Source organism: Triticum aestivum, chromosome 5D (genome assembly GCF_018294505.1).
Source record: "Triticum aestivum cultivar Chinese Spring chromosome 5D, IWGSC CS RefSeq v2.1, whole genome shotgun sequence".
Classification (NCBI taxonomy): domain Eukaryota; kingdom Viridiplantae; phylum Streptophyta; class Magnoliopsida; order Poales; family Poaceae; genus Triticum; species Triticum aestivum.
The window spans coordinates 256,599,844-256,619,628 of record NC_057808.1 but is presented as its reverse complement, the minus strand read 5'-3'; the positions used below and the strand labels follow the sequence as shown (position 1 = coordinate 256,619,628).

Genomic DNA, 19,785 nt, shown 5'->3' with positions numbered 1-19,785 from the left:
TCTTCATAGTTCGAAGGTTCACCATTGTCTAACAACATGATTTCCAGGACAGGGTTGCCGTACCACTCTGGTGCGGAACGTGTCCTTGTGGACCTACGAAGTTCAGTAGTAACTTGATCCGAAGCTTCATGATCATCATCATTAACTTCCTCCCCAGTCGGTGTAGGCACCACAGGAACATTTTCCCGCGCTGCGCTACTTTCCGGTTCGGAAGGGGTGACTATCACCTCATCAAGTTCCACTTTCCTCCCACTCAATTCTTTCGAGAGAAACTCCTTCTCCAGAAAGGACCCGTTCTTGGCAACGAAGATCTTGCCTTCGGATCTGAGGTAGAAGGTATACCCAATAGTTTCCTTAGGGTATCCTATGAAGACGCATTTTTCCGATTTGGGTTCGAGCTTTTCAGGTTGAAGTTTCTTGACATAAGCATCGCATCCCCAAACTTTTAGAAACGACAGCTTAGGTTTCTTCCCAAACCATAATTCATACGGTGTCGTCTCAACGGATTTAGACGGTGCCCTATTTAAAGTGAATGCGGCAGTCTCTAAAGCATAGCCCCAAAATGAGAGCGGTAAATCGGTAAGAGACATCATAGATCGCACCATATCCAATAGAGTGCGATTACGATGTTCGGACACACCATTTCTCTAAGGTGTTCCAGGCGGCGTAAGTTGTGAAACTATTCCACATTTCCTTAAGTGTGTACCAAATTCGTGACTTAAATATTCTCCACCACGATCTGATCGTAAGAATTTTATTTTCCTGTCACGTTGATTCTCGACTTCATTCTGAAATTCCTTGAACTTTTCAAAGGTTTCAGACTTGTGTTTCATTAGGTAGACATACCCATATCTACTTAAATCATCAGTGAGAGTGAGAACATAACGATATCCTCCGCGAGCCTCAACACTCATTGGACCACACACATCGGTATGTATGATTTCCAATAAGTTGGTTGCTCGCTCCATTGTTCCGGAGAACGGAGTCTTGGTCATCTTACCCATGAGGCATGGTTCGCACGTGTCAAATGACTCGTAATCAAGAGACTCCAAAAGTCCATCTGCATGGAGCTTCTTCATGCGCTTGACACCAATGTGACCAAGGCGGCAGTGCCACAAGTATGTGGGACTATCGTCATCAACTTTACATCTTTTGGTATTCACACTATGAACATGTGTAACATCACGTTCGAGATTCATCAAAAATAAACCATTGACCAGCGGGGCATGACCATAAAACATATCTCTCAAATAAATAGAACAACCATTATTCTCGGATTTAAATGAGTAGCCATCTCGAATTAAACGAGATCCAGATACAATGTTCATGCTCAAAGCTGGCACTAAATAACAATTATTGAGGTTTAAAACTAATCCCGTAGGGAGATGCAGAGGTAGCGTGCCGACGGCGATCACATCGACCTTGGAACCATTCCCGACGCGCATCGTCACCTCGTCCTTCGCCAGTCTCCGTTTATTCCGTAGTTCCTGTTTTGAGTTACAAATATGAGCAACTGCACCGGTATCAAATACCCAGGAGCTACTACGAGTACTGGTAAGGTACACATCAATTACTAGTATATCACATATACCTTGGGTGTTGCCGGCCTTCTTCTTGTCCGCTAAGTATTTGGGGCAGTTCCGCTTCCAGTGACCACTTCCCTTGCAATAAAAGCACTCAGTCTCGGGCTTGGGTCCATTCTTTGACTTCTTCCCGGTAACTGGCTTACCGGGCGCGGCAACTCCCTTGCCGTCCTTCTTGAAGTTCTTCTTACCCTTGCCCTTCTTGAACTTAGTGGTTTTATGCACCATCAACACTTGATGTTCTTTTCTGATCTCTACCTCAGCTGATTTCAGCATTGAATATACCTCGGGAATGGTCTTTTCCATCCCCTGCATATTGTAGTCATCACAAAGCTCTTGTAGCTTGGTGGAAGCGACTGGAGGATTCTGTCAATGACCGCGTCATCCGGGAGATTAACTCCCAGCTGAGACAAGCGGTTGTGCAACCCAGACATTCTGAGTATGTGCTCACTAACAGAACTGTTCTCCTCCATTTTACAGCTGAAGAACTTGTCGGAGACATCATATCTCTCGACCCGGGCATGAGCTTGAAAAACCAGTTTCAGCTCCTCGAACATCTCATATGCTCCATGTTTCTCAAAACGCTTTTGGAGACCCGATTCTAAGCTGTAAAGCATGCCGCACTGAACGAGGGAGTAATCATCAGCACGCTGCTGCCAAGCGTTCATAACGTCTTGGTTCTCAGGGATTGGTGCTTCACCTAGCGGTGCTTCTAAGACATAATCTTTCTTGGCTGCTATGAGGATGATCCTCAGGTTCCGGACCCAGTCCGTATAGTTGCTGCCATCATCTTTCAGCTTGGTTTTCTCTAGGAACGCGTTGAAATTGAGGACAACGTGGGCCATTTGATCTACAATACATAGTGTAAAGATTTAGACTAAGTTCATGATAATTAAGTTCATATAATCAAATTATTTAATGAACTCCCACTCAGATAGACATCCCTCTAGTCATCTAAGTGAAACATGATCTGAATTCGACTAGGCCGTGTCCGATCATCACGTGAGACGGACTAGTCAAGATCGGTGAACATCTCCATGTTGATCGTATCTTCTATACGACTCATGCTCGACCTTTCGGTCCTCCGTGCTCCGAGGCCATGTCTGTACATGCTAAGCTCGTCAAGTGAACCTAAGTGTATTGCGTGTGTTCTGAGGCCATGTCTGTACATGCTAGGCTTGTCAACACCCGTTGTATTCGAACGTTAGAATCTATCACACCCGATCATCACGTGGTGCTTCGAAACAACGAACCTTCGCAACGGTGCACAGTTAGGGTGAACACTTTCTTGAAATTATTATAAGGGATCATCCTACTTGCTACCGTCGTTCTAAGAAAATAAGATGCAAAAACATGATAAACATCACATGCAATCAAATAGTGACATGATATGGCCAATATCATCATGCTCCTTTGATCTCCATCTTCGGGGCACCATGATCATCTTTGTCACCGGCATGACACCATGATCTCCATCATCATGATCTCCATCATTGTGTCTTCATGAAGTCGTCACGCCAACGATTACTTCTACTTCTATGGCTAATGCGTTTAGCAATAAAGTAAAGTAATTTACATGGCGTTTATTTAATGACACGCAGGTCATACAAAATAATAAAGACAACTCCTATGGCTCCTGCCGGTTGTCATACTCATCGACATGCAAGTCATGATTCCTATTACAAGAATATGATCAATCTCATACATCACATATATCATTCATCACATCTTCTGGCCATATCACATCACATAGCACTTGCTGCAAAAACAAGTTAGACGTCCTCTAATTGTTGTTGCAAGTTTTTACATGGTTTGTAGGTTTCTAGCAAGAACGTTTCTTACCTACGTATGACCACAACGTGATTTGCCAATTTCTATTTACCCTTCATAAGGACCCTTTTCATCGAATCCGTTCCGACTAAAGTAGGAGAGACAGACACCCGCTAGCCACCTTATGCAACTTGTGCATGTCAGTCGGTGGAACCAGTCTCACGTAAGCGTACGTGTAAGGTCGGTCCGGGCCGCTTCATCCTACAATGCCGCCGAAACAAGAAACGACTAGTAGCGGCAAGAAGAATTGGCAAACTCAACGCCCACAACTGCTTTGTGTTCTACTCGTGCATAGTAACTACGCATAGGCCTGGCTCATGATGCCACTGTTGGGAATCGTAGCATAATTTTAAAATTTTCCTACGTTCACCAAGATGCATCTATGGAGTGTACTAGCAACGAGGGGAAGGGAGTGCATCTACGTACCCTTGTAGATCGCGAGCGGAAGCGTTCCAATGAACGTGGATGACGGAGTCGTACTCGCCGTGATCCAAATCACCGATGACCGAGTGCCGAACGGACGGCACCTCCGCGTTCAACACACGTACGGTGCAGCGACGTCTCCTCCTTCTTGATCCAGCAAGGGGGAAGGAGAGGTTGATGGAGATCCAGCAGCACGACGGCGTGGTGGTGGATGTAGCGGGTCTCGTGCAGGGCTTCGCCGAGCTTCTACGAGAGAGAGAGAGAGAGGTGTTGCAGGGGAGGAGGGAGGCGCCCAAGGCTGTTGTGTGCTGCCCTCCCTCCCCCCCTTTATATAGGCCCCCTGGGGGGCGCCGGCCCTGGAGATCAGATCCAAAGGGGGGGGCGGCGGCCAAGTGGGGGGGAAGGGGTGCCTTGCCCCCCAAGGCAAGGGGGAACTCCCCCCCCCTAGGGTTCCCAACCCTAGGCGCATGGGGGGAGGCCCAAGGGGGGCGCCCCAGCCCACTAGGGGCTGGTTCCCTTCCACTTTCAGCCCACGGGGCCCTCCGGGACAGCTGGCCCCACCCGGTGGACCCCCGGGACCCTTCCGGTGGTCCCGGTACAATACAGATAACCCCCGAAACTTTCCCGGTGGCCGAAACTGGACTTCCTATATATAATTCTTCACCTCCGGACCATTCCGGAACCTCTCGTGACGTCCGGGATCTCATCCGGGACTCCGAACAACTTTCAGGTTTCCGCATACATATATCTCTACAACCCTAGCGTCACCGGACCTTAAGTGTGTAGACCCTACGGGTTCGGGAGACATGCAGACATGACCGAGACGCCTCTCCGGTCAATAACCAACAGCGGGATATGGATACCCATGTTGGCTCCCACATGTTCCACGATGATCTCATCGGATGAACCACGGTGTCGAGGATTCAATCAATCCCGTATACAATTCCCTTTGTCAATCGGTATGTTACTTGCCCGAGATTCGATCGTCGGTATCCCAATACCTTGTTCAATCTCGTTACTGGCAAGTCTCTTTACTCGTACCGCAATGCGTGATCCCGTGACTAACGCCTTAGTCACATTGAGCTCATTATGATGATGCATTACCGAGTGGGCCCAGAGATACCTCTCCGTCATACGGAGTGACAAATCCCAGTCTCGATCCGTGCCAACCCAACAGACACTTTCGGAGATACCCGTAGTGCACCTTTATAGTCACCCAGTTACGTTGTGACGTTTGGCACACCCAAAGCACTCCTACGGTATCCGGGAGTTGCACGATCTCATGGTCTAAGGAAAAGATACTTGACATTGGAAAAGCTCTAGCAAACGAAACTACACGATCTTTTATGCTATGCTTAGGATTGGGTCTTGTCCATCACATCATTCTCCTAATGATGTGATCCCGTTATCAATGACATCCAATGTCCATAGTCAGGAAACCGTGACTATCTGTTGATCAACGAGCTAGTCAACTAGAGGCTTACTAGGGACAGGTTGTGGTCTATGTATTCACACATGTATCACGATTTCCGGACAATACAATTATAGCATGAATAATAGACAATTACCATGAACAAAGAAATATAATGATAACCATTTATTATTGCCTCTAGGGCATATTTCCAACAGTTTTTACATTCATTCCACTATGAACCACCAGATGTTACGTATACTGCAATTTTTTTCAATCACAGTTCGGACATGCACATTAACGTATGTACACCCAGGGAAAGGAACCCTTAACGGAACTATTCTCTCTGGAAGATGTTTCTTACAATCACAATGTAATATAACGTAGCTAGCCGGATACAACTTGTCTGTTCAAGCAACTATGACCCCTACGCCTGGTTTCCACGCATACCCCGGTCTATTTTGCCGCTCAGGTATTCGGAAATACTCTGCTCCTTCGGGTCCAGAGGTCGAAGCGAAAAGGTCTGCCATGACAATCGTTTTACAATCCGATTAGGGACAAACATGTCAAGGAAAGTACATAGTCACTTGGACTCAAAAATTTCCTCCTCTATACCGTCTAACAGGCTATCTAACTTACAATCCTGTTGGGAATATTTGGTGGCTACTTCTACTTGGTCATATACCAAATTAACAGGAATTTCTTTCCGATCTGACCCTAGAGGTCCGACCCGGGCCATATGATTTGGATCAAGCTTGGTATACCATGTTTTCACCATGTCCCAGGCCTCTCGCACACCTTCCCAGCAGGTCGATATCTTCCATAACCGAAAACGCCACCGCGCTCCCTTGAATAGCTGTACAAGCTCCTCCATACTTCCTGGAGGGGAGGCGGATGGCCATAAGGCCTTGGCAACACTTCGAATTGTCTGCCGAGCTCGCTCGTGCATTTGCGACAACTCTTGTAGCAGATCGCCCAAAGATCCGGACATCTCTTCCTCGGGACGGCCAGTCAGCATACCTACAGACATAACTCTGTTAGTTCCTTTCCTCGCTGAAGTACATGAAGGAAAGTTTGAACACTTACTAAATATGCTGCCTCGCAGCCTCTTATTTTCCTTCACGGAGTCAGCCAGCTGGGCCTGCACATCTTTTAGCTCTTCACCCAGCTGGGTATTGGTATCCTGGAGTTTGTTTTTCTCCTCCTTGGCCCGTGTCAGTACACGTTCGCCCGTGGCCCGTTGCCTTTTGGCTTCTTGTTCACCCGCTTGCGCGACTTCCAGTGCCTCCTTCAGTTTATCTGACGCTCATGAGATACGAAACAATATTAGCATTACTGGTATATAATTATATTCTCTCGATGGAGGGGAATATTACCAGGCGATGCCTTCTTGGATTTTTCCAGTTCACCGGTAGCGGCACTTAGCTCGGTCCGACAATTTTCCAGTTCTTGAGACAACAGGTTGTTCTTCTCCGTAAGCACCTGGTTATACAATGATCCTTAAATCAGTTGTATCAACTGTTTCAAGTCTCGGGGGCTACTGGTATATAATTATCATATTTGGACAATGTAAACTCACCCGTATATCTTTCAAATACTAGTTTGTGGCTCTGGAAAGCCTGTCTCGAGCAGCTCGGATGTATGCATCAGCCGAGCTGAAGGCATTGAATGCCTTTTTTGTAAAACCGGGGTCGCGTAGAACGGCCCTCCGGAGCCGATGATTCATGGCGCTCTCCACTTCCGAGTTTGTGACGGATACATCATCCGAGTACTCTGCTAAAGGACAATCCGGCGTCACTCCCGTATTAGCCCCCGTCTTTACGGCAGGGTCTGGAACCTGGCTGTTGGGAGTGTGATCGGCAGGACCCCCAGACATAGTCCGTCGAACGCTTTTCCTGATAAGGCACAAGTGGATAATGTCACAGTTGGATGTGACTACCAAGGAGCATATTTACAAAGCCATATTGATGAAGGCTCGGTCGTGTCTTTGTTTGCCTTCCTCTTCGAAGGCTTGCCCAGCGTGGGCACCACTCTCTTTGGAGTTGCCTCTGATGTAGCATGGCGTGCCGGACGCCTCCCCTTTGGAGCACGAGACAGTGCGGTGGGTGAGGCAGAATGAGGAAGCTCTTTCAGAGGAGATGTCTCCTGATTACTTACGTGTGAGGCAGGGAGAAGACCGGGGTAGTCGGCGGTGATAGAAACTTCCGTGCCATCATAGCTCGCCTGGTAGAACACCCCATTCTCGAGCTCCACGAATATGTTCGGATTCTCTTCGAATCCGGGGTCAAGGTCCCGGTTGTGGTCCTCTGGCTATGGGGCGGGGCTGTGGAGCCCCTTGGTGATCTTTCGCCATTCCTGTTACAAATGGACGGATTAATGTTCATTAAAATTGACTCAGGGAGTAGATTGAGTAAAGTAGTAGGATTAGAACTCACCCAGCTAGGAGGACTGTACATGGAAAATCCATCTCGGCACTTGATACGTGTGAATTCCTCTTTCTCCCCATTGAATAGTTCGGCCAATATTTTGGCCAAAGCGGCGGGGGTGTCCGGACCCTTCCGACCGCAGCGGGAGGTGTCATCTTCCCCATTATAGTGCCACATGGGAAGCCCTCTGTATTGGAGGGGTTGAACCCCTCATACAATGGAAGTCGCCATTACCTCGACTATTGATAATCTGGACTGGGCAAGCGCCTTTATCTTGCTCAGCAATTGATGGACTTCCGCGTTGTCTTCCTCCTCGAGGCTTCGAGGGCGCCAGTTGTGGCGTTTCTTCAACGGAGCGCTTGAGAATTCGGTCAGACCCATTCGGACTGGGTCAAGAAGGGTGACGTCCTCAATATAGAACCACTCGGAAGGCCACTCTTCAGACACCTTCTTCGGCGTGCCGGACAGGTATCCGGTCCCAGCGATGCGCCATACCTCGGCTTCGCCCACTTTGAATATTGATCCCTCTTGGTTACGAGGGACGAGGCAAAATAGTTTCCTCCATAATTCAAAATGGGCCTCACAGCCCAGGAATAGCTCACAAAGAGCAACGTAACCCGCGATGTGCAGGATGGAGGCAGGAGTAAAATTGTGAAGTTGGAGGCCATAATACTCCAGAACTCCTCGGAGGAACGGATGGATTGGAAATCCGACGCCTCTTAGCAGGTAGGGAACGAAGCACACTCGTTCCCCCTGGATGGATTGGGGAAATTCTTAGCCTGAGCCCCGCCGTTGAAGGAAGTCAATCCAGCTCGAACGGGGACTAGATCTGCGGGGGGAAGAAATCCCTGTGTTCGTAGCTTCACTAGCTGACCGTGGGACACAGAACATCTGTCCCAATCGCCTTTTTCAGGGCCGTGGGGACGAGAGGAAGAACTGGGATTGCTAGCCATGTTGGAGTGGTCTCTCCTAGCAAGCTCTGAGGATTTTCCGCGTAATGTGGAATAGATCTGAGAACCAATCCCTTTAAATAGACGCTTTTCTTACATGGCCAGGGTGTTATATGCAAAAAATACCCTGACCTCTCGTATTCGCTCAACACGTGGAGGCTGAAGCTATGGATGCACAGAAGCCGATGGGTATGACATTAAATGGAAGGCCGAATACAGGTCTTTGAAGTCATCGGGGGAGGAACCCGCCTTGCAATGCCGAAGATAATCTGCGCGCCGGACACATCGTCATTGAAAGCCTGGTTCGGGGGCTACTGAGGGAGTCCTGGACTAAGGGGTCCTCGGGCGTCCGGCCTGTTGGACATGGGCCAGATTGATGGGCTGAGAAGATACAAGACCGAAGACTCTCACCCGTGTCCGGATGGGACTCTCCTTGGCGTGGAGGGTAAGGTTGGCATCCGGATATGAAGATTCCTTTCTATGTAACCGACTTTGTATAACCCTAGTCCCCTCTGGTGTCTATATAAACCGGAGGGCTTAGTCCTTAGAGGCAAGAATCATAATCATAGTCATACAGGCTAGGCCTTTAGGGTTTTAGCCATTACGATCTCGAGGTAGATCAACTCTTGTTATATAGGCTAGGCCTTTAGGGCGGACGCACGTTGATGGTTGTGGGGGCAGCTGCCCCCACTCGATTTTCCGTCGTCCGTTACGTTGATCCTGCCGAGCAACGTGTGCCCCCACTTGGCCCATTGCTTTGCCCCCACTCAGTCCAATTTCCTTTTTATTTTCAAAGGCCCATATATTATAAATATGTTGAAAGGCTATAAGAAGCCCACCACCAAGAAACAGCCTACACTATGTCGGCCACGAACGCTACGATTATTCGATGGATCAGACCTCTAGTCCACGCACGCATATAAAAAACGAACGCATGAAACGGCACTCGTGGAGCCGCCCGAAACTGCCTATCGCGCGATCGCGGCATCACGCACTCTCCGGCTCGGCTCGCGGCCGGCAATCAGCGACTTGCCGTCGCCCATCTCTCACGCTTGTGCGCCGTCACCGCCGCAACACAACCTCATCACCCATTGTGTAATTTCAGCGTTCTAATTCACATCAAGTAAGCCATATAGTAGATCATTAGGGTTCTTTCTTTTCAAAAAAATTTGTTTGTCTGCAGTTCGTTTGTAGAAACTTAGTATTATTAATTTAAGTGTATAATTTACCGATTTAGATGACTAGATCAGTTTAAATGATTTTGTTATAAGATGTAATGTACTCCCTCCGTAAACAAATATAAGACCGTTTAAATCAAAATTTTAGTACCAACTTTAATCTAGACTGACAAACTCAAATTTTCATTCGGGTCGTCTATTTTTCCTAGTGCCCAGCACACTTAAACTTCGTGTACTATGTTTGAAACCTTGCCAATTCATTTGACGTTCTGCTCTTTTGGCACTTAAAGTTACTGAGAAGCTAATGGAGAGTTTTTTTATCTAAACAAACTAACAACCACTAAGATGTCTGAACTTGTTGATTTGAACAAGCTTCCTGTGCATCCATCAAAAACGAAGAAGATTGCATACTACAACCCCAATCAACACAATGATATTAGCCTCATCCTAGGAAGATTAAGCCAATGACAATTGGGAAGATGGATCAACATATTAGCTTTGTAGAAAAAGAATTGCTAGTTTGTTTCCTAATGAAGTGGCAGTTAAACATTTTCATGAGGTGAAAATCGCTGTGGGATGAAACGAAAGAATTGTTAGAAGCTCTTTTTCATTTGTATAAAGGCACCCTTCGATGTTTTCATTATCCCCTTGTTTGATAATTTTTTTCTTGCAGGTTGTAGGTTCGATTGTTAGACAATGTGTCAGTGTTCTCTTTTGTGACTAGGAACAAGATGTAAGTCGTTTTGCTTCAAATTGTTAGTTTTTATTTCTTTTGGCAATAAATTTGGTTATCTCATGTACAATGAAGTGATTGTACCTAGGTTTTAATTTATAAGGACTGTCTGTCTTGCTAATTCATCAATATGGCCATACATTATTGCCCCCTCTCAATTTTTTTCCTGGGTCCGCCCCTGGGCGCGCCCCCTGCCTCGTGGGCCCCTGAAGCTCCACCGACCTCAACTCCGACTCTATATATTCACTTTCGGGGAGAGAAAAATCAGAGAGAAGGATTCATCGCGTTTTACGATACGGAGCCGCCGCCAAGCACTAATCTCTCTCGGGAGGGCTGATCTAGAGTCCGTTCGAGGCTCTGGAGAGGGGAATCCGTCGCCGTCGTCATCATCAACCTTCCTCCATCACCAATTTCATGATGCTCACCGCCATGCGTGAGTAATTCTATCGTAGGCTTGCTGGACGGTGATGGGTTGGATGATATTGATGTCTACTACACAACCTTCTTCTTGTAGACGTTGTTGGGCCTCCAAGTGCAGAGGTTTGTAGGACAGTAGCAAATTTCCCTCAAGTGGATGACCTAAGGTTTATCAATCCGTGCGAGGCATAGGATGAACATGGTCTCTCTCAAACAACCCTGCAACAAAATAACAAAGAGTCTCTTGTGTCCCCAACACACCCAATACAATGGTAAATTGTATAGGTGCACTAGTTCGGCGAAGAGATGGTAATACAAGTGCAATATGGAAGGTAGATATAGGTTTTTCTAATCTGAAAATATAAAAACAGCAAGGTAACTAATGATAAAGTGAGCGTAAACGGTATTGCAATGCTAGGAAACAAGGCCTAGGGTTCATACTTTCACTAGTACAAGTTCTCTCAACAATAATAACATAATTGGATCATATAACTATCCCTCAATATGCAACAAAGAGTCACTCCAAAGTCACTAATAGTGGAGAACAAACGAAGAGATTATTGTAGGGTATGAAACCACCTCAAAGTTATTCTTTCGGATCGATCTATCATAGAGTTCGTACTAGAATAACACCTTAAGACACAAATCAACCGAAACCCTAATGTCACCTAGATACTCCAATGTCACCTCAAGTATCCGTGGGTATGATTATACGATATGCATCAAACAATCTCAGATTCATCTATTCAACCAACACATAGAACTTCAAAGAGTGCCCCAAAGTTTCTACCGGAGAATCAAGACGAAAACGTGTGCCAACCCCTATGCATAAGTTCACGAGTGGAACCCGCAAGTTGATCACCAAAACATACATCAAGTAGATCACGTGATATCCCATTGTCACCACAGATAAGCACATGCAAGACATACATCAAGTGTTCTCAAATCCTTAAAGACTCAATCCGATAAGATAACTTCAAAGGAAAAACTCAATCCATTACAAGAGAGTAGAGGGGGAGAAACATCATAAGATCCAACTATAATAGCAAAGCTCACGATACATCAAGATCGTACCATCTCAAGAACACGAGAGAGAGAGAGAGAGAGAGAGATCAAACACATAGCTACTGGTACATACCCTCAGCCCCGAGGGTGAACTACTCCCTCCTCGTCATGGAGAGCGCCGGGATGATGAAGATGGCCACCAGTGAGGGATCCCCCCCTCCAGCAGGGTGCCGGAACAGGGTCCCGATTGGTTTTTGGTGGCTACAGAGGCTTGCGGCGGCGGATCTCCCGATCTATTCTGTTCCCCGATGTTTTTAGGGTATATGGACATATATAGGCGAAAGAAGTCGGTCAGGGGAGCCACGAGGGTGGGGGCGCGCCCAGGGGTAGGGCGCGCCTCCCTGCCTCATGGCTTCCTCGAAGCTTCCCTGACGTCTACTCCAAGTCTCCTGGATTGCTTCCGTTCCAAAAATAACTCTCCCGAAGGTTTCATTCCGTTTGGACTCCGTTTGATATTCCTTTTCTTCGAAACACTGAAATAGGCAAGAAAACAACAATTTGGGCTGGGCCTCCAGTTAATAGGTTAGTCCCAAAAATAATATAAAAGTGTTTAGTAAAGTCCATAAACATCCAAAACAGATAATATAATAGCATGGATACTTCATAAATTATAGATACATTGGAGACGTATCAGCATCCCCAAGCTTAATTCCTGCTCGCCCTCGAGTAGGTAAATGATAAAAGAAATACTTTATGAAGTGTGAATGCTAGCAGGTGCACAAGTTTGATGAATGATAATTTCAATCACCTTTTCTAGCATCATCATATGTCATAACAGTAGCTCATCTCATAAAGCTTCTCATGATCAAGTAACAAGCTATTCACATGTTAAAGTATTGATCATAAACTTTCTTGAAAACTAACAAACCGTGTTATTAGTCATCAAACAATTACAATTCATCTTATTTTCAGGAAGGGTCTATGTCAGAGCTTTAATTCAGCAAACTTCACATCCTCAACTATCATTTAGTCTTTCACAATTGCTAACACTCACGTGATATTTATGGGTTCAAAGTTTTAATCAGACACAGAGAAAGATAGGGGCTTATAGATTCGCCTCCCAACTTTTTACCTCAAGGGTAATGTCAACAATAATAGTTCATGATGCCTTACATCCAATTGGATATATATATCAGGATCTTTCCAACACAATGTGCTTGCCAAAGGATAAAATGTAAAAAGGAAAGGTGAAGATCACCATGACTCTTGCATAAGGTATAAGATAAGAATAAAAGATAGGCCCTTCGCAGAGGGAAGCAGAGGTTGTCATGCGCTTTTATAGTTGGATGCACAAAATCTTAATGCGAAAAAACGTCACTTTATATTGCCACTTGTGATAGGGACCTTTATTATGCAGTCCGTCGCTTTTATTGCTTCCACATCACAAGATCGTATAAAGCTTATTTTCTCCACACTAATATATCATACATATTTAGAGAGCAATTTTTATTGCATGCACCGATGACAACTTACTTGAAGGATCTTACTCAATCCATAGGTAGGTATGGTGGACTCTCATGGCAAAACTAGTTTAAGGGATATTCGGAAGCACAAGTAGTATCTCTACTTGGTGCAAAGAATTTGGCTAGCATGAGGGGGAAAGGCAAGCTCATCATGTTGAATGATCCATGACAATATACTTTATTTCGGATATAAGAAAACATAACCCATTACGTTGTCTTCCTTGTCCAACATCAACCTTTTAGCATGTCATATTTTAATGAGTGCTCACAATTACAAAAGATGTCCAAGATAGCATATTTATATGTGAAATCTCTCTTCCCTCAATATTCTTTCATGAATTATTCAAGTGACCAATACAATGTTTGCTAACTTTCAATAAATTTACCACCTCTACTTCTTATATGTGAAGTCATTACTCCCCCCGGGATAGGCATATGAAACATATATAATTTCATATTTATGCATTCAAATCATTCAACCATTTACTCATAGGATATAAGTGAAGCACACGAATAAATGACAAACTACTCCAAAAAGATATAAGTGAAGATCAATAAGTAGTTAAATAATTATGTAGCTATGTGAAGACTCTCTCATTTAAGAATTTCAGATCTTGGTATTTTATTCAAACAGCAAGCGAAACAAAATAAAACGACATCTATTCTATTATATATAAAAAGTGTTTGACAGGTCAACCAGAAAAATAGAAATAAGCTATAAATTACCACAATAATTAGAAACATCTAACCTTTAATTTTATACATCTAAATATCACAACCGTTAGATTAACTTTAAAGTTCAAGAAATTACCCACCAATGCCATCCTTAAAAATCAGCCCACGTACCCTTTCATTATCAATTTATAATAGGGGAGTCATGTCAAAAAAATTAGAAGGCAAGACATCTTCATTGCAAATCTGAAGCGTGTGTTTGTGCCTTCGTGCATGGATTGATCTGCTTTATGTGCATGCGTTTACGGCCAGCGGAAGAATTGCTTAGAGGGCTCTCCACATACGTGCTAGCCTCCAAAAGAATTAACGACTAATCTGACCAATCTGCGGTTCCTGCGTGCTAGCCTCCAAAAGAATTAACGACTAATCTGACCAATCTGCGGTTCCTGCGTGCTGGCTGGTGGAGGAACTGATCAACTAGCTTTTTGGTACGTACTAGATACGCGAGTCCCTTCCTCCTTCAATGCTAGCTTGCCATGGCTCCTCTCATTCCAAGTTCTCCCCTTCGAGTCTACACCACTTGATTCCCAATCACCATGAAAATCACGGAACATGATCAAAGGTACACACCACGTTTCAACTCAAGGTACATAATCAAATAGCTTTCAAATTTAGACCAGGCAAGTTCCCTTGCGATTCTTCAATCGTAATTGTGCATGAACTTGCCATCCTCAATTACAATCTAATTCTTCACCCATATATGGTTTCATATAGACTATCATCTAAAAACAACAGAAGGGTAAAAGACCCTCACAAATATGTGTCTTCATCATGATGATTGAAACTTAACATCCACTTTAACATTAAAGCTTTCACCACAATCACTGATCTTGGAAGTTGATCTCCCTTACTTCTACAACAAAACAAAAAATTGTAAGACGAATAATTAATCAAAATCATAGATCTCCATAACCTTCAGCAGTACTCGGTACCAATTTTACAATATCACCTTCTCTAACACATGTTTTCTATATTGTGCAGGAAGAAACGATGAAAATAAAAGGTGGACCACATTGCAATAATGTGAGAAACTTGCCAAGGTAGTTAAAAGCAATCAAATATACAATCCAACAAGGTGATCCGTTGCTAATCATGCACTTTTAATAAGCGATATCACAAAAATGTTACACCTAAATTATATAATGCAACAATTCCAGTTAGGCACATTTGTGTTCATAATTGATTTAAGCATGGAAAAATATATTATAATATTGATGTGAATCCAGACAATCAATAATAACAAGATAGGATTAGGAAAGGAGAATGAAACTTCAAGACAACAACAAGAGACAGCGTTCGATCATACATGGAGATGTGCCAGACTGCACAAATATGCCAACCGCGTGCCATAAGCAAATCATCACAAAGGTATTCTTATGTGTATTATCATCCACTATCTTAACTTACTGTTCTTAATTCAATTGCTAAACTTCCCTTACATGTTGCACGACTGTAGTATGGTATACTGGAAGCATCATTATAGCTTGCTTCGTCTTTGCGCATCAATTGTGATATCTATGTGTTCCATTCCTTCCAAGTGCTATATTAAATCACAAAAACATGTTGCATTTGTTCCTGATTGTACCTATCAGCTTTTTTTTTAAACATGAAAACACATTTCCATGCAACATGGCTTAATCAAGACGGAGGCAAAATCAGCATTGTTGAATTACCACAGGGAACCATATCATGTACAGATGTCAATCATGTGCATTGACTGAGGCAAAATCAGCATTGTTGAACTGCCACAGGAAAGAATAGGTGGTAAAACTACGAGGTAAGTAGCAAGAAAATTCAATTAAGATCTACAATTTGGACATTCATGAACCTGGTAATTCTGTTAAGCGTGTGTACATGACTAAAAGTAACACAAAGTGTGCAATAGAAAAAATCAAGGGCAGAATAACCAGATATGTCAGTTCTATTAAGTTTGTTGTATTAGTAGGAAAAAAGAACATACTAATATTCAAATTGATGCTAAATTCAGAAACTTAAACAGGACATCGAAAAGGACAGATATGGAAATTTGGAACTTCGGAAGTCCAAGACGCAAATGTGAATGGTATGGTGCAATTTTCTGGTATGAAGAAAGAGCAACTTTAGAAGGGCGTTGGGACATGCATACAAGGCGAGAAGAACCTCAACGAACGAGCAACTTCGGAAGTTCAATGTGGATGCCCTTGCATGCATTTTGTAGTACAGACTAGACTGGACCAAAAAACATCAAGGAAACATAAGAGCAGAATTATATGCTGACTTGCAAGACGCAACATAAAGAGGAGATACAAGGGCTGACGAGGTAGGAAGGAGAATACTACTGCCATCCAGCTTCATAGATAACCTCAGATACAAGCACAAAACTACCAAGATGCTATAGCAAGATGTCGATGGGCTTGATACACAGACCTATTTGTGGCATTCACGTGCAACACAGCTTGGCCGGATATTCAATCTATGCTTATGGAAGTAGGCCAAAGAACATCACAGAAACCTGATATTGTTGATCGAATGTTCCACATAAAGCTCAATGAGTTCATGAGGGACATAAGAAAAAGGAGATACTTTGGGAAAACACTTGCCAGTAATAGCCTACTAACTTGATCATACCTGTTATTTTCTTTTCTATAGCAAATGAACTAACAACAAGGATGATGTGGTCAAGAACATAGCCTACACAAAAATATTCTAAAGGTAGGAACAAAAACAAACTTCCAGATGCTACTAGCCTTTTATTTAGATAAACATAAGTAGATGAAAAAATAGTACACTGCAAAACTATCTTCAAAATAAAAAACTGACTTTTCTATGCTAGCATTATATAGCAGAATGGATATGGTCTACTACTCATAGAAGTATTGGAAACATGCATCAACATTTGGTGGAAATAGCTGGATAATGCCAAATGTCGACACTTTGTGTTATCTGATATTTTAAGGTTATTCTATAGTAGTACAAGCCAATAGTGATAACATCCACGCATCGTTTTAGTTCATATGTAGGATGCAATCGCACCTATTTTCCTAAAAACTTTATCTTTGGTAGTACTAAATAGTAAGACATGGCTAATCACGAATACACTAATTACTTACTAAATTTGTTGAATATGAACGGGGCAGGGGAGCATAAACAGATATACATCCTAACAAGCAACACCTTAATCGCATAATATTGGTTTACCCATACACATGCAGAAAAAGGATAAGAAACAAAAACATGAGTGGGGTAGGAAAAGACAGAAGGGGGACCTGCAAGTGGAAGAATGAGCTGCCGAAATCAGGCTGCCAGTCCAGGATGAAGATGACCTGCCGGGCTGCCTCGCTCGGGGGCAGCCACGATGCGATCGAAAACAACGCCGTCAGCATCTCACAATCAAGGTGGATCCAACCTGTCTGCGGGAGACAAGATCCACACCCACATCACCTGGATAGACGCCGACGGCAATGGCGTCGTCCAGATCGACGAGCTCGCTTCCCCCCCTTGAGCCGCTTCTCCCTTGGGCCCTGCTACCACTCCGTCATCGTTGACCGGTCTGAGAGATCGACGAGCCGTATAGGAGCCAAACCAGGCACCGTAGACGGCCACCCCATGGCCGCACCAGTGAGTTGAGCTGCAGGTGTGCGTGTAAGTGAGTATGAGCAAGGTCGCGGCAGGGAATCAAGAGAGAAAACTGAGGTGCTGTTGATTGAATCCGCAGCACAAATTACTAGCGCTAACAGCCAGAGCACATCGGGGGGAAGGAGGAGCGAGAGGAAATAAGGTAATGAAAAGGGAATCAAGAAACAGCAAGCATGTCTTTTTAGGATTAGAAACGGCAAAGGTGTGAGTGCGAGAGAAGATTTTTTTTTTAGCCAAGAGTGCGAGAGAAGAAGACTTGAAGGTCGTGTACGTCTGTGTGAATCTGTTGGGCCAAAGCCCAACAAATAAATCCGCCAGAAAAAGTTTCCTTTATGTACAAACAACACAAAATGCAAATTCAATTATGTACGGTATATATATTTTCTAACACACTACAGACACACGCACTCATACATACGCATAAAATAAGATTACTTACAGTATACATGCACTATAATGGTAGAGTTCACGATGTGGGTTGAACCAGGGGCGGACCCAGGAAAAAAATTGAGAGGGGGCAATAATGTATGGCCATATTGATGAATTAGCAAGACAGACGGTCCTTATAAATTAAAACCTAGGTACAATCACTTCATTGTACATGAGATAACCAAATTTATTGCCAAAAGAAATAAAAACTAACAATTTGAAGCAAAACGACTTACATCTTGTTCCTAGTCACAAAAGAGAACATTGACACATTGTCTAACAATCGAACCTACAACCTGCAAGAAAAAAAAAATTATCAAACAAGGGGATAATGAAAACATCGAAGGGTGCCTTTATACAAATGAAAAAGAGCTTCTAACACAATCCTTTCGTTTCATCCCACGGCGATTTTCACCTCATGAAAATGTTTAACTGCCACTTCATTAGGAAACAAACTAGCAATTCTTTTTCTACAAAGCTAATATGTTGATCCATCTTCCCAATTGTCATTGGCTTAATCTTCCTAGGATGAGGCTAATATCATTGTGTTGATTGGGGTTGTAGTATGCAAACTTCTTCGTTTTTTATGGATGCACAGGAAGCTTGTTCAAATCAACAAGTTCAGACATCTTAGTGGTTGTTAGTTTGTTTATATAAAAAAAACTCTCCATTAGCTTCTCAGTAACTTTAAGTGCCAAAAGAGCAGAACGTCAAATGAATTGGCAAGGTTTCAAACATAGTACACGAAGTTTAAGTGTGCTGGGAACTAGGAAAAATAGACGACCCGAATGAAAATTTGAGTTTGTCAGTCTAGATTAAAGTTAGTACTAAAATTTTGATTTAAACGGTCTTATATTTGTTTACGAAGGAAGTACATTACATCTTATAACAAAATCATTTAAACTGATCTAGTCATCTAAATCGGTAAATTATACACATAAATTAATAATACTAAGTTTCTACAAACGAACTGCAGACAAACAATTTTTTTTGAAAAGAAAGAACCCTAATGATGCTTACTTGATGTGAATTAGAACGCTGAAATTACACAATGGGTGATGAGGTTGTGTTGCGGCTGCGACGGCGCACAAGCGTGAGAGATGGGCGACGGCAAGTCGCTGATTGCCGGCCGCGAGCCGAGTCGGAGAGTGCGTGATGCCGCGATCGCGCGATAGGCAGTTTCGGGCGGCTCCACGGGTGCCGTATCATACGTTCGTTTTTTATATGCGTGCGTGGACTAGAGGTCTGATCCATTGAATAATCGTAGCGTTCGTGGCCGACGTAGTGTAGGCTGTTTCTTGGTGGTGGGCTTCTTATAGCCTTTCAACATATTTATAATATATGGGCCTTTGAAAATAAAAAGGAAATTGGACTGAGTGGGGGCAAAGCAATGGGCCAAGTGGGGGCACACGTTGCTCGGTAGGATCAACGTAACGGACGACGGAAAATCGAGTGGGGGTAGCTGCCCCCACAACCATCAACGTGCGTCCGCCCCTGGGTTGAACCTAAATCATAGCATAATTTTCTCTC

General features: G+C 43.9%; 1 long non-coding RNA gene across 1 annotated transcript; it reads right to left on the bottom strand.

Moving 5' to 3' along the window:
* Positions 1-14,785: 14,785 nt before the first annotated feature.
* LOC123120574 (uncharacterized) lies at positions 14,786-19,436 on the bottom strand. The gene is made up of 3 exons (XR_006459496.1): positions 19,276-19,436; positions 18,492-18,551; positions 14,786-17,818 (listed from the first exon to the last, which is right to left on the bottom strand). It is a non-coding gene; the product is annotated as an uncharacterized lncRNA (long non-coding RNA).
* Between the last annotated feature and the right edge of the window lie 349 nt (positions 19,437-19,785).